At 40.5% G+C, this 13,879-nt stretch overlaps 1 protein-coding gene across 1 annotated transcript in view; it reads right to left on the bottom strand.

Moving 5' to 3' along the window:
• LOC123503308 (general transcription factor 3C polypeptide 1-like) overlaps positions 1 to 5,629 on the bottom strand; it is a 52,783-nt gene extending 47,154 nt beyond the window's left edge. The window contains 1 exon segment of the mRNA XM_045252975.1: positions 5,372 to 5,629. The gene's annotated coding sequence lies outside the window, so the exon portion shown is untranslated.
• Positions 5,630 to 13,879: the final 8,250 nt, after the last annotated feature.

Here is a 13,879-nt window from a genome sequence, read left to right as displayed (position 1 = left end):
AATTCCATCAGTATGTTATATCATAAGTTAGCCATAATGAACCCATGACAGACACCTCACAGTCATGTAAAGGTTCTTACCTGATTGGGCTCCCTTGGAAGGAACCCGATAATGGCTAGCATGCCACCCCCCACCCCAAAAAAAAAGAAAAAGACAAACACAACTGGGTAGTGTATATGTACTGACAAAGAAAATATGATGGCTGTTCGTGACTCACTATTGTTAAATAGTTCATCACCAAAAACGTCGTCACTGAGTCCTCTTTTAAATGTTTCAGCTAACTCAGCAGGGAAAGCATTTCAATGCCTGACCACTCAAACTGAAAAAAAAACTTACACACTTGGTCTTGTCAGCATTAATTTTTACATCCCAGGATTCAACAACAACAATTAAAGAATCAACATCTCTTTGAGTAGTGCTAATGTCTTGCAATATAATGGAGAGATTATAAGGCTGTATAAAGACATATAATTTAAGGCAGAGATTCCCAAACTGAGGATAACTTAACAATTTTTTGGGGGTAATGGAGAGGTGAAGGAAAAAAAGTTAAGAATTCTGAAAATCAAGAAAGCACTGCAGTCCCTGACATGATTGATGTTAACTTAGTGTTAGTATGCAAAGTTGTAAAGGAAACCTATTATAAATAATTATTTACTTTTAATGATTATTATTCATTATAAATAACAATTACAAATAATCATCAATTATAATTAATAAAGTTAACCTGAATAACAATAAACATCAAAAACTAATATACAGCTTTAGAAAAGAAGAAATAAGTATTTAAGTGTGTGGTAGCTCAAAAGTATTGTGACAGGTATGCTTCAAGACAAAAGTCACTCAGTAACCCTGATGACTTGTCAACGTGTCTACAGTACGCGTCAGTCGTCACTCACTGCCTGAGGCTACCTCTATTCAGCTTTGCCAGACATGCAATGATTATTACAAAATACGATAAATTGGCCTGCCGTGCGACAGGTGATAGCATGCAAGCAATAAGATAATACAATAATTTTCGTAAAATCTGTGATATGTTAGTTGTTGTTGTGGTATTTCAATTTAACTACATGTATCCATGTTGACAAATTTTGTGAAAGATGTAATATGCTTAGTGTGGCATGTTAAATTAAGTAACAAGCTGAAAAAAGTTTGGAAACCACTGATTTAAGGTCATCAGCAAATAGGTAGGTTACAGTTACATGTTAAGGAAGCCCTACTGTGGTTTATGTAGATAAGAAAGAGAACACGACCTAATACAGACCATTGAGGTGCCCCACAATCTACTGGAAATAAAGAACTGACCTGTCCTTCCACAACTACCTCCACTGATCTATGAGAAAGAAAAGCCTTTATCCAGGAAAGAATATCACCATCAAGGCCTATATTATAATTTAGTAAGAAGGATGCGATAGTTTAATGTGTAAAAAGCCTTACAAAAATCAAAGAGAATGAGATCAACCATATATCCCTTGTCTATCCAGTTAGTTACTACATCATAGGTTAACAAAAGCTGATCCTCCACAGACTTGCCACATCAAACACCAAACAGGCTAATATCAAGTATAGAATTTGCTTCCAAATACAGTGGAGACTCAGTACTCAAACTTAATTTGTTCCAAATGGCTGTTTGAGTATCAAAAAGTTTGACTATCAATACCTATAAATCATTCTAATCATAGTGAAAAAATCTCAAATTTATAAAAAATTCAATTTTTTTTTTTTTTTTTTTTTGTACATACTGTAAGTGAAAGCTGGTGATGGATAACGTAGAAGAGGAGGGGACAAGGGTGGGGAGGAGGAGGATGAGTCACTATCCATGAAAATGTCTGGTATGTTTCCTGTGAACCCACTAATGGAGGGCTATGGATCACTAACACTTGCAATTTCACCACCAATAAGCTTCTTTGGTGCCATTGTAAGTTTCTAAATGAAAAAATATTGACAGACTGCAGAAGAATGTTGTTTTTCTCAAGACTGCGGCAGGACTTGAGATGTGCATCAGTATCCAGTATACTGGAATACTGTCAATTTTTTTTTACTGGTAATACAATATCAGAATGGGACAACGGCCATGGCAGGGAAGGAGCTTTGTTTACAACTGTGTGTGTGGCCATTTGATTACCAGATATTTTCACCATTAATAAGCTTTTGGTGTTAATGTAAATCTATAAATTAAAACCTACAGACAGAACACAAGAGAATATTATTGTGACAACTGCAGAAGCACAACTGGTAAACGGGGGGAGGAAGAGGCTAAGGCGCTTTTGTTTACAACCACGTGTGTGGACGTTCGACTATCAGGTATTTTTTTGAGTATTATATAAATCAAACTTTTGCATTCAAGTATTGAAAAGCTCAACTATTAAGATGTTCGAATATTGAGTCTCCAGTATACTCATATAATCTTTCTGGAGTACCCATTTGCTGGAAAACTATACATATACAGACAGGTGGATGAAAGTCGGTAGAGTCTATATAGACAATTTTTTATTTGGCAGTACACTAATCTGCCCTGCCGTTGGGAAGGGGTTAATCCACTAAGTGAGGGCACACACACTTAGGGATGTCTTGACATTCATTTCAACCAAGGCTAAGCTAACTAACCTAACCAGGCTGATGTCCCTTGGGTTCCTCACTCAACATTAACATCATTTCTAAATTGCCGACACATTCTTACTCCATGTCAACACACTCAAAACACAATAAAACAGGCAAGGACACATTACCAGGAAGATGCAGCTTACCGAAATAATACGTAACGTGCTACCTAAATGACTATGTTGTAAACAGTTTCCAGATAACTGTTCTAATCACTTTCCTACAGTAAATATGATAAATTCTCACTTAGGGTAAAAGTTTCCTGGCAGGTGGGCTTTGAGATAGGAGGTACCCTAAAAAGTATCCCCTTTAGCCCATAAATTCCCGTGAAAAGTCCACACAGTATTAAAAAAAAAAAAAAAAAAAAAAAAAGCCCCTCTTTCTGGTCCAGTTATAGACACATATACATCTCAATTTTTTTTTTTTTTTTCTAGTATTAGAAGAACTACCAAGGGCAAAAAAAGTTATTACTGCAGTTTGAACCAATACACCACACGTCACTCTACACATTCTCACGGTCTAGATCACACTTCTACCACCATTTCTATTTTCTAACCCTATTTTACCCTATCGTAAATTAAAAAGGTTAGGTTAAGTTTCCCAGGAGGTCCCCAAGCTTGTTAGACAGAAAAAAGAAATATAAGGTAGGCTATATTGGTTCAAACTGCAAATTTACCACATAAAAAATGAATATTAGAAAAAAGAGCCAACTTTAATTGTATTACAGGGAACTTGTCATTTTCTGTTGAAAAATGTGTTGCAATTAGTTTTTGTAGACACTTCCACAATGCTCCTGACTTACTTCCATATTTTATTGGTAATCAACAGATTCCTGTTAAGCAATTGCATAAAGACTTGGGTGTTTGGGAGACTATGAACTTAAGTTTCATCAACATGTAAGAGAAACAGCAATGAAGGCAAGTGGTGTGGGGTTTGGCATTCTTAAAGGTACAGTGTGTCGTTCCCCTGAATTTATGAGAGCTGTATTTATTACACATATAAGACCAATCTTGGACTTTTCATCTGCGGTGTGGAATACAGGTTATCTTGGTGATCTTAGATTGTTGGAAGGAGTACAGCGGAAATGGACAAAGTTAATATCTGGTTTTGGAAATCTGAGTTACTCTGAGTGTCTCTCTACACTAAGTTGTACTCAATTAAAGGCCGTTTGCTTAGAGCTGATCTTATTATGATTTATAAGATTTTGCATGGTCTGTGCCCTGATCTTGAACATTTGTTTGTTAGGAACCTTAATGCTGTAACAAGAGGTCACTCCTACAAGCTGGCCATTCCTCGCTGGGACACAGAAGTCAGGGCTCGCTTTTCGAGCGACGTTATGACGATTCATACACAAGTAAAAACGATGTTTCGTGCACAAGGAAAACGATGTTTCATACACAAGAATAACGATGATTCGTACACTCGGAAAACAGTTGCTATGTTCAGGTAGTCGACCACTCCTAGTGTTTACTACATGTAATTTCTTATAAGTAATTGTGTAGATGAAATGGTAGTTTACTTGAATGGTTGTACGTTTTAAAGTCTTAATGAGAGTTGTTGACTCTTTCAATAATATAGTTATTAAAAACAATTTGAATACCAAAGTAATTGCTCTACCAACTCTGAGTAGGTCTATATATGTTACAGTCATTAATTAAATCCAGACAATATGGATGCGTTCCGCGGGGCCAACAACTGTTCACTGTTAACTAACAGTGACCAGAACAAATTCGTCTGCTGGCCGTTAGCGGCAGCTAACAGGTTTCCTGGTATAGCACATAATTACTTGCTGCATAGCTCTTGATGACGCTCAATGTCTTTCTATGAAGTAAATAGCCAAGTGCAGCTGACACACTTGTAAAAAGACAGCAGGGTTCCCTCTTCCAAGGTTTGTTTACAAACAAAACAGCTGACAGGGAGGAGCTAACACCTACCCGAGCCGATAGCTGCTCCGAGCTAACTGTTAGCACTTGTCAATTTATAAATCAGCTAAAAATTGCAAACAATTTACAAAATGACTAAAGTTTTGGGAGATTTTCTTGGCATATTGACTGAAATGAATCCTGGTATGGGAAAGATCACAAATCTTCAAAGCCAGAGCTCAAACAGCTGAGCTATTGCGCCCCAACAACATGAATTTCCTTTATTATTCCTCATAATAGTATAAATATCTCTCTCTCTCTCTCTCTAATATATATATATATATATATATATATATATATATATATATATATATATATATATATATATATATATATATATGTGTGTGTGTGTATGAAACGCACCCTGTTAAAGGTATGAAACGTCGTTCTACATGTGTACGAAACGTCATATTTGTGTACGAAACAACGTGGTTACAAAACGACGGATGTACGAAATGACGCTAACCCCTTTTCGATTAGGGTGTTATCTGTTTGGAATGAGCTGCCTGAGCATGTTGTCACTGCATCTTCTGTTGTTGCTTTTAAACGCCAACTTGATACTTCTCTGGGTGATGTTCTCTATGAGTTTGTGTGAAGGGCTTCTTGGAGTTTTGATGAAACCACATTAGCCAACCATTATGCCATACCTCTAGTTGTCTTCACCTGCAGTCCTGGTTGGAGGTTTCATCTGCTTCTAGATGGGGCTCTAGGCCTCATCTAGGTAAGAAAACTAACTGAAAAAAACACCAATCCTTCATGATGACGCAATTCTCCACACTCCAGGCTTGCTTCCTCCTCCACGACACACCTTCCCTGCACCCTGACTGATTTGACCTCCTTGCTACACTCACCGGGGCCCAGCTGTGTATGCGAGGCGGTCAGTGGTGAGCTGCAGCCACCACGCGCCCTGCCGCACTCCGTCACCCACTCATGCTGTCAGGGCGTCGATCATCTATTTATCCTTGTGGGTCTAGTTTAGTCCTGCGAGGTTGTAGCAGGTGTGGCAGCCGACGGGTACAGGTGAGGCGAATGGTTGGTCGTTGTTGTTATAAGCAAAGCAATTGTTGTTGTTTTGGGCCACAACGACACCTGATCTTGATCCTGATCTTGATGCTACAAGTGGCTCGGGATCACTCCGGAGCTGGGGCTTTTAGATCGGCAGTTTTATATACAGGAAAAAAAAAAAAACGAAAAGAACAAGCAGAGAAAAATAGCAGTATTCTATTCACTAATCATCCCTACACCTCGCTCGCCATATTCTCTCCAGATACTCCTTCACAGCCTCCATCATCCTTTCATTCGTCCCAGCAGCAACACCATCCATTCCCTTCCTGTCTTCTCCACTCTTTCATTCCTATTATACCCTAATTCACTCAGAATCACTTGCATCATCCCATGCCTGTCTCTCTCATACTTCTCACACTCCAGCATGACATGCTCCACCGTCTCATCCTCCCCCATGTCACACATCTATAGCACACTTTGCTGCGGGACTCAGACCACCTATAGTTCCTTGCATTCACATCCATACACTGTGCCCTAGCTCGGAAGAGAAGGTCACCACCCAGGCTGCCATCATACCACCTTTCATACATCGGAGACTTCCTTTTCCTTGTACCATTCCAGAGTACTCTTTCGTTCCATCTCATTCTTCCATATATTCAGTCCCACCCACTTCACCTCTCTGTCTATCTCACTCTTCCATTTCCTTGCATCCCATTCAGTTCCTACCCTGCCTCCTCTTGTCACGATCCATTCACGCTCATTTTGATTTCTCCCAGCCATTCTCATCCCCCATACCACTTGTAAACCACTCCTCTCTGTCATTCTCATGCACCTCTTCCTCCACTGACTCCCACTTTCATTCCACAGGTACACCTTCCTCACTATTCTTTCATCATCCATTCTTTCCAGCCTGACCTTGTATCTAAGTGTGGCTTTAACTAGTCTTTCCCTAAAGGTGCTCCATCCCATATCCCCTCTCAAAGCTTCTACTGCTGTGTACCTTGGAGCATTCAGTGCCATTCTACCTATTCTATTTTGTCCCACTTCTAGCTTGTCAATTTCACTTTCATTCCATGCATTCACATCCATACCATACATTATACTGGGCACAGCCACACTCTTCCACACTTCTCTCAGCACATCATATTTGCTTGCTCTCATTCTTGCTGCACTCCCCAATCGTCCTACCCACTGGTTCACTAAGCCTATCTCTTCTTTTTTTGTCTTTTCACACCCACTTGGACTCACCCACATCCCCAAGTACTTATATTCTCGTGCCTGATTCAACTCATTCTCTCCAATTCTCCATACTGCATTGCTTTCATCCTCAGACCTCTTCACTATCATTAGGCTACCTTTCTTTTTTTCACTTTTAAACCTAACTTTGTTTTCTTTGTGTTGCTCTTTGTTTTCTCTGGTAAACTCTGGAACTCCCTGCCTGTGTCTGTATTTCCAACTTCCTATGGCTTGACTTCATTCAAGAGGGAGGCTTCAAGACATTTGTCCCTATCTTTGGCTAATTTTAATTCTATCGGCTCTGTAAGGAAACTGGCAACTGAGTGGGCTTTTTTTTTCTTTATATTTTTGTTGCCCTTGGCCAGTGCTCCTCTCTTTCATAAGAAAAAAAAAAAAAGGCAGGAAAACAACTAAGGTGATGGCAGCAGCATCTCAGTTCTTTTTTCTTTATATAACAATACTAAAAATGTAAACAAACAATAAAAGGCAATCTTTACACAACCTAATGAAATGAACCAAACACATCAACACAAGGCTCAAACCAAACCAAACAAAGAGGAAACAGACAATGATACCAAAGACACCCTATGACAGGATGAACAGATTAATTTTTATAAGACCTTCAAATTTTTCACTTTCAGTTCACAGTGACAGCATTATTCAGTCCAGGCCCATGCAGTCTTTTCAAATTTTCATCTCTTTTTTCTGGTACACTCATGAACTCCCTGCCTGTTTCTCTATTTCTTTCACACTTTTATTGAATTAAGCCAATCATCCTCTTACAATGAAAATAAAGTAATAACAAACTTCATTATCTCTCTCTCTCTCTCTCTGCTGTTGTTCCACTGTTGGTGTGGTAATGTGATGTTACTCTGTCTTCAAGGTATATAACATTAAACACCAAAGTTCCTTTTTGGGTTTTATTACAAAGGATAATTCTTTACACAATTAACAATGTTCTCGCACGCACACAATCGCATTTCACGATCGAAAGCCGGTACTTTGCTTCTTGTATAGTAAATTTCTGAGTTTATGCTTTTCACTGACCTCGCACCTGATCTTTTTGGCGGCGCGCTCACTAACCGACTGACGCCCTAAGGCGATTCAAAATTTCCTTACACCCCTAGGCGACGCCACAACTGGTGTTGTGACGCCGTCCAAAGGTCTTACAGTCATGACGTGCGTCCTCTCCAGCCAATGGGAGAGTGTTCCTACCAACTGAGGTTTTAGGATCTTTTATCTGACCGTTGTCAAGTTGTTTAGGTTCAGGCAGTGATTAATGATCTAACAGTTGTCAGGTTGTTTGAGTTAGGGCGGACGACTATCATGACTGTACGGCTGGTGAACACTGAATATTTTCTGATTTTCCTCGTTGGTTATTTACGACAATTCATGGCTATTCATAACTGTCCTTACGGTATGTTAGGAATGTAGTCTAATTACTAATTACAGTATAACCTTAAACGCTACTTACATTAGCTCGGTCAGATACCGTCTCGTCGCCCTCCACGAGCTTAAGTTTACGTACAAGTTACATGCAATTATTTACTATCAGTCTACTTACATTAGCTTAGGCTGACACATGTTTAATTTGACAAAAAGTAAACATCTCTCTCTCTCTCTCTCTCTCTCTCTCTCTCTCTCTCTCTCTCTCTCTCTCTCTCTCTCTCTCTCTCTCTCTCTCTCTCTCTCTCTATATATATATATATATATATATATATATATATATATATATATATATATATATATATATATATATATATATATATATATATATATATATATATATATATATATATATATATATATATATATATATATATATATATATATATATATAAACCATGAAAATGAACCCTACAGTAAAGAATAATGTAATTAGTATCAGAATTGTAACATATTTATCCATGTTCTACCTGTCTGTGTTATAGGGAACTTTCTAGCATGTTTATGATATCTGCTTATTTTCAAAGGTGGAGAAGATTTAGGCATTGTTATGTCCATATCTGTCAATAACATATCCTTCCTTAAGGTAAGAGTCTATTTACCATTTGCAATTGTCGTTAACACCACTGAGTGCAATTCACAATGTTCTGATACCTTATATAAGATTTGGCAACTGCAGCTTCTCTTGCTTTAAAGTTTGGACATAACACTGATACAAGAAAGGGTAAAAATTCCGTTATGTTTTGGGTTGTAGTTATTGGTTGAATTGAGTTTTGGATAGGCAGTAGTGTTAATTTGACAGATCCTGTATTGGTTAAAACCAACTCTTGAATTAGTTGTTCTATGTCATTACTAATTTCTTTTGTTTTCATGTGCAGTTGATCCCAGAGCATAAAAACATTCAAGGATTCTCTAACATCTGTCATATCGGCGACGAGGGTTTCTACACTGTCCTTTATGTCTAACTTACTTGGGTTGTCTTCAGTAGCGTCCTGTGCTAAGCTGAAGGATAGGATGAGGTTTGCACACAAGTTATCTAGGGAGAATTTGTACAATACACAAGACAAGATGAAAAGACAGTATGATGAAAAAGAGTAAGCTGAGAGAATTCAAGGTAGGAGACTTGGTGATGTTATTTGATTCAACACGTAAGCCATTGCAGGCTAGATATAGGGGACCATAATATGTTGTCTTGCAAAGGTTGGGGCCAGTTAACTACCTGATATCCACTCCTAACAGAAAGAAGTCTACTAGGAGTGTCCATGTCAACCTCCTAAGATAATATGAGGGAAAAGTAGCGGCCATGGCAGCCATCGGAGTCGACGTAGAGAAGATGCCTGAACAGACAATAAAGGGTGTGGGAACGGACGACTTTTCTCATGAGAAAGGTGACCACTGCCTTGCTACTCACTAGCCCTAGCCCTTACCGCTTGTCGCCGGAGAAGAGGGAACTGATGAGGCAGGAAGTCAAATACCTGCTCGATAATGGCCTGGCACCACCCAGCTGTAGTCCATGGGCCGCACCGTGTCTCTTGGTGCCGAAGAGGGACAGATCTGTGAGGTTATGTACGGACTACAGGAAATTGAATATAGCAACAGTGACTGACTCATTCCCGATGCCGAGGATTGACGACCTGATTGATGAGGTGAGCAGCGCAGAGTTTCTGACCAGGATTGATCTGCTTAAAGGCTTCTACCAGGTCCCGCTGACTGACAGAGCGAGGGAGGCATTCGTCACTTTTGATGGCCTGTATGAATACATGGTCATGCCCTTTGGAATGAAGAACTCTGGAAGCACTTTTTAGAGACTAACAAGTGGCGTAGTGAATGGTCTGGATGGCGTCAGGGCATATATTGACGACGTAGTGGTCTTATCAGAGAATAAGGAGGAGCACGTGAAGAGACTGACGGCCCTATTTGTGAAGCTGGCTGAGGCTGATCTCATCATCAACTTGCCCAAGTGTGACTTCGCTGGTTCTACTGTCTCATACCTTGGACATCGCGTTGGAAAAAACGGGATCAGGCCGCTGGAAGCCAAGATAATGGATATCATGAACTTTGAGGCTCCAACAACCAGGAGAAGGCTCAGAAAGTTTCTGGGTCTAATTAGATTTTACAGGAGGTTCTGCAAGAACTTTGCCGATGTGGCAGCCCCATAACAGACATTCTCAGTGAGAAAAAGTCGTTCAAGTGGTCAATAGCTTGTGAGAAAGCGTTTACAGAGCTGAAGGCACTTCTCGTCTCGGCTCCGATACTGCGAGCGCCAGATTTTAAACAGCCATTTGTGATCTGTGTTGACGCGAGTGATGTAGGCATTGGTTCAGTGTTTGGTCACGAAGTGGAGGGTATTTTGATGCTAGTGGCATACATGTCAAAGAAATTGTTGAAGCACCAAAGAAAATATAGTGCCATAGAAAAGGAAGCCCTGTCAGTAATAAAAAGCCTAGAAAATTTTAAGGTGTATTTAAGCAACAAAGTAGTGGTGTACAGTGATCACAGTCCATTGAAATTCGTGTATACGATGAAAACTAAGAACACACGATTGCCGAGATGGGCAGTGATGTTGCAAGAGAAGAATACAGAGATAAGGCACATCCCTGGAAAGATTAACACGGTGGCGGATGCCTTATCACGACCAAATTGATGTACCATAAGTGGAGAGAAAAAGGAAGTCATGTGCTTCAGACATACCTCCCTTTTTCACTCTGATGGGGGGGGGTAATGTAACGGTAAGAATGGTATGTTAAGGAGAGCCAAGGTGGATCGGGTGTGCGTGGGTGGCTCTGTAGGCCTAAGAAGGAAAATTGCCGTACCGAGCGCATAATTAATATGAGAGGAGGAATTTTATGGGTAGGGATTTTGGAGTTAAGTGCATGGTAGAAATATTAGTGTTAGCATTAAGTGTGCTACAACATGTAAGAGGACGAATAGAGTAAGGAAAACAGAGTATTTATCATTGTGTGAATTGGCATGCAGGGCAGTGGATTTGAGTGGGGGCGGGAGAGGACGCGACCTGGGGTGAAGGGAATGGCACTCTCTCCTCAGACATCGGTAGGGTGTAGACGCGTCACGGTGAGCGAGGGTGACGCCGGTGCATTGAGGTGACCACGCGTCTCTGATCAGGTGGGTAATATAATCAGGGGAGTCTCGTGGTAGTATAATCAGTGAGTGGAGAATGTTATTATGTGGAGTTAAGTGGTGTAATTAAGTGGGAAGAGAGTATTGGGGGTGTCTCTCGTGTTTCTCTGTTGTTTGTTCAGTCACGCGTCACTTTCATTGTCTTTGTTCTAATGCACTTTACTATATTTGAAATTCATTTGGAACAGAGTTTTCTTTCAATGAAAATCCCGGCCCGCGTTGTTTACATATTTTGGCCACTTCGATGCACAAGCTTCTGAGTTTCCTGCTGTGCTGTGTTGTTAACGACTGATTGAATTTAACTTTTAAGAATCCTGTTTGTGTTAACCTTTTTGTTACTCGAGAAACTCCTGGTTGCGATCGGACTCCTGCGAACAATTCCTTTAGTGTTCCTACTTAGCATCTGCCTATTTACATAACAATTTTCATACCTGGTATAGATGACGTGGAGAAGCAACGTACGGCGATGTATAATGAGTAAGCACACACACACGGGGGAAGATTTACACGTCTCCTTATTTCACTCAGGACAAATATAAAGATGACTAGTTTTCCTGAACCGGTACAAATAATATTAGTACATACGGTTACAAGAATTTAATTCAGTTTCTGGAAAAGAAATTTTTAAATCATTATATGATTTTAGTACATTACTAATTAATTATGTTACGTGATACTTCAATAGATGATGACTGATGACTACGGTGATCTGCTCCGGGGCGCTGGCTGCCAGGAGCGATGACGAAGTGGAGGACGCCCACAAGACTGAGTGTGGCTGTGGCTTGTTGGCTGGCGAGTGGTGGCGGAAGGTGACTTTCTATTAATATCGTCTCCTTTACTAGTGATTGAACACCTCAACGGCTCGGATTCACTCACTAGCAGTGGGAGGCAGGCAGTGTGTGGCTTTATTGGTAGCAGATTGGTACTTTCCTTCAGCTGCTTGGTAGCGCTGCTCAATGTTGAGATGGCGAGAGAGGCTGGGGGCACCCGCAGCTGGGTAGAACGGGAGGTGTGGTTTTTGGAGAGCGGGAAACTTGAGAGCCAACTGTGGAGGCACGCTACGGTCAATGTCGGGGTAGCGAGCGACACGACCTTGAGTTGGAAGTCCTGGGATAATTTCACCACACCAGTTTTCTTCTGTCTCCTTAACTCTTCTTTCTTCTGTAATTTCTTCAGCAGCTACTTGATCAACTGTTACTGAGAATGGCTTGGTTTTCGGTGAATGTTGTAACAGGGTCGTCCGGCGCGCTGCGGGGTGTAACTTCACTCAGGGTGGAATGGCGAGGCGGGGGAGACGACTTGACGCTTTGTGTGTGGTAACTCCACATCACAGGTTCTCTTCGGAGGCAGTATGGGTATTTATCCCGTAAGCTGAACACCACTGTTGCTCCCACTGCTGCTGTTGGTCCACTGTTGGTGTGGTAATGTGATGTTACTCTGTCTTCAAGGTATATAACATTAAACACTAAAGTTCCTTTCTTGGGTTTTATTACAAAGGATAATTCTTTACACAATTAACAATGTTCTCGCACGCACACAATCGCATTTCACGATCGAAAGCCGGTACTTTGCTTCTTGTATAGTAAATTTCTAAGTTTATGCTTTTCACTGACCTCGCACCTGATCTTTTTGGCGGCGCGCTCACTAACCGACTGACGCCCTAAGGCGATTCAAAATTTCCTTACACCCCTAGGCGACGCCACAACTGGTGTTGTGACGCCGTCCAAAGGTCTTACAGTCATGACGTGTGTCCTCTCCAGCCAATGGGAGAGTGTTCCTACCAACTGAGGTTTACACTTTTCCTTTTTCTTTTTCAACTACAGTTGTGTTGCTCCGTCCTGCTGAACACTTTTTATCTGGACTCACAAGAACACATTTTCACAATAAGCTAAAGATAGATTGATAAAAGTTACGAAATGTTAATAAATTTGACAAAAATTGGATAAAGAAAAAAAGTAGCCATAAAAGCGAATACAGTGGTTAGAAATGCTAGGAATATATTATGCGTTGCACCATTACAATAGAGACAATGGTGGAAAGAATACTATCATTCACCGACTGTCTCACCATTCGCAGCAAACACCACCACCACCACCACCACCGCTATCACTATCAACACGGTTTGACGAAGAAGCGTAGCAACAATAGGAAAGGGTTTGTTTATAGCATTATGAAAAAGCAAGGCCACCATTGTGTCTGCTTTTTGCTAGCGGGGCGGCGGCAGCTCATCGTAGTTTGAATGCCTGAAGAGCTTATGCTTATAAAAAGGCTGGCCAAATATTAATGTATACTTAAAGCATATTATATACTGACTTTATTGGCTATAAATAAATGTTTCAAATGTTTCTAATACTGTCTGGTGAAACCTGCCGGCTGCTCCTGTGCAGGTAAATCCGCCGCGCCCTTCACTTTTGTTGGTCTTTGTTGTGTTGTCTGTGAGGAGTGTGAGGCAGTGCCGAGAGATCGTGATGACAGACCGACAGTTAGTTAGTTAGTTAGTTTATTGATCAAAAAACAATTCTACATTGGAATAA

Source organism: Portunus trituberculatus, chromosome 13, assembly GCF_017591435.1.
Source record: "Portunus trituberculatus isolate SZX2019 chromosome 13, ASM1759143v1, whole genome shotgun sequence".
NCBI classification, from domain to species: Eukaryota; Metazoa; Arthropoda; class Malacostraca; order Decapoda; family Portunidae; genus Portunus; species Portunus trituberculatus.
This window is presented reverse-complemented; position numbering and strand designations above follow the sequence as displayed.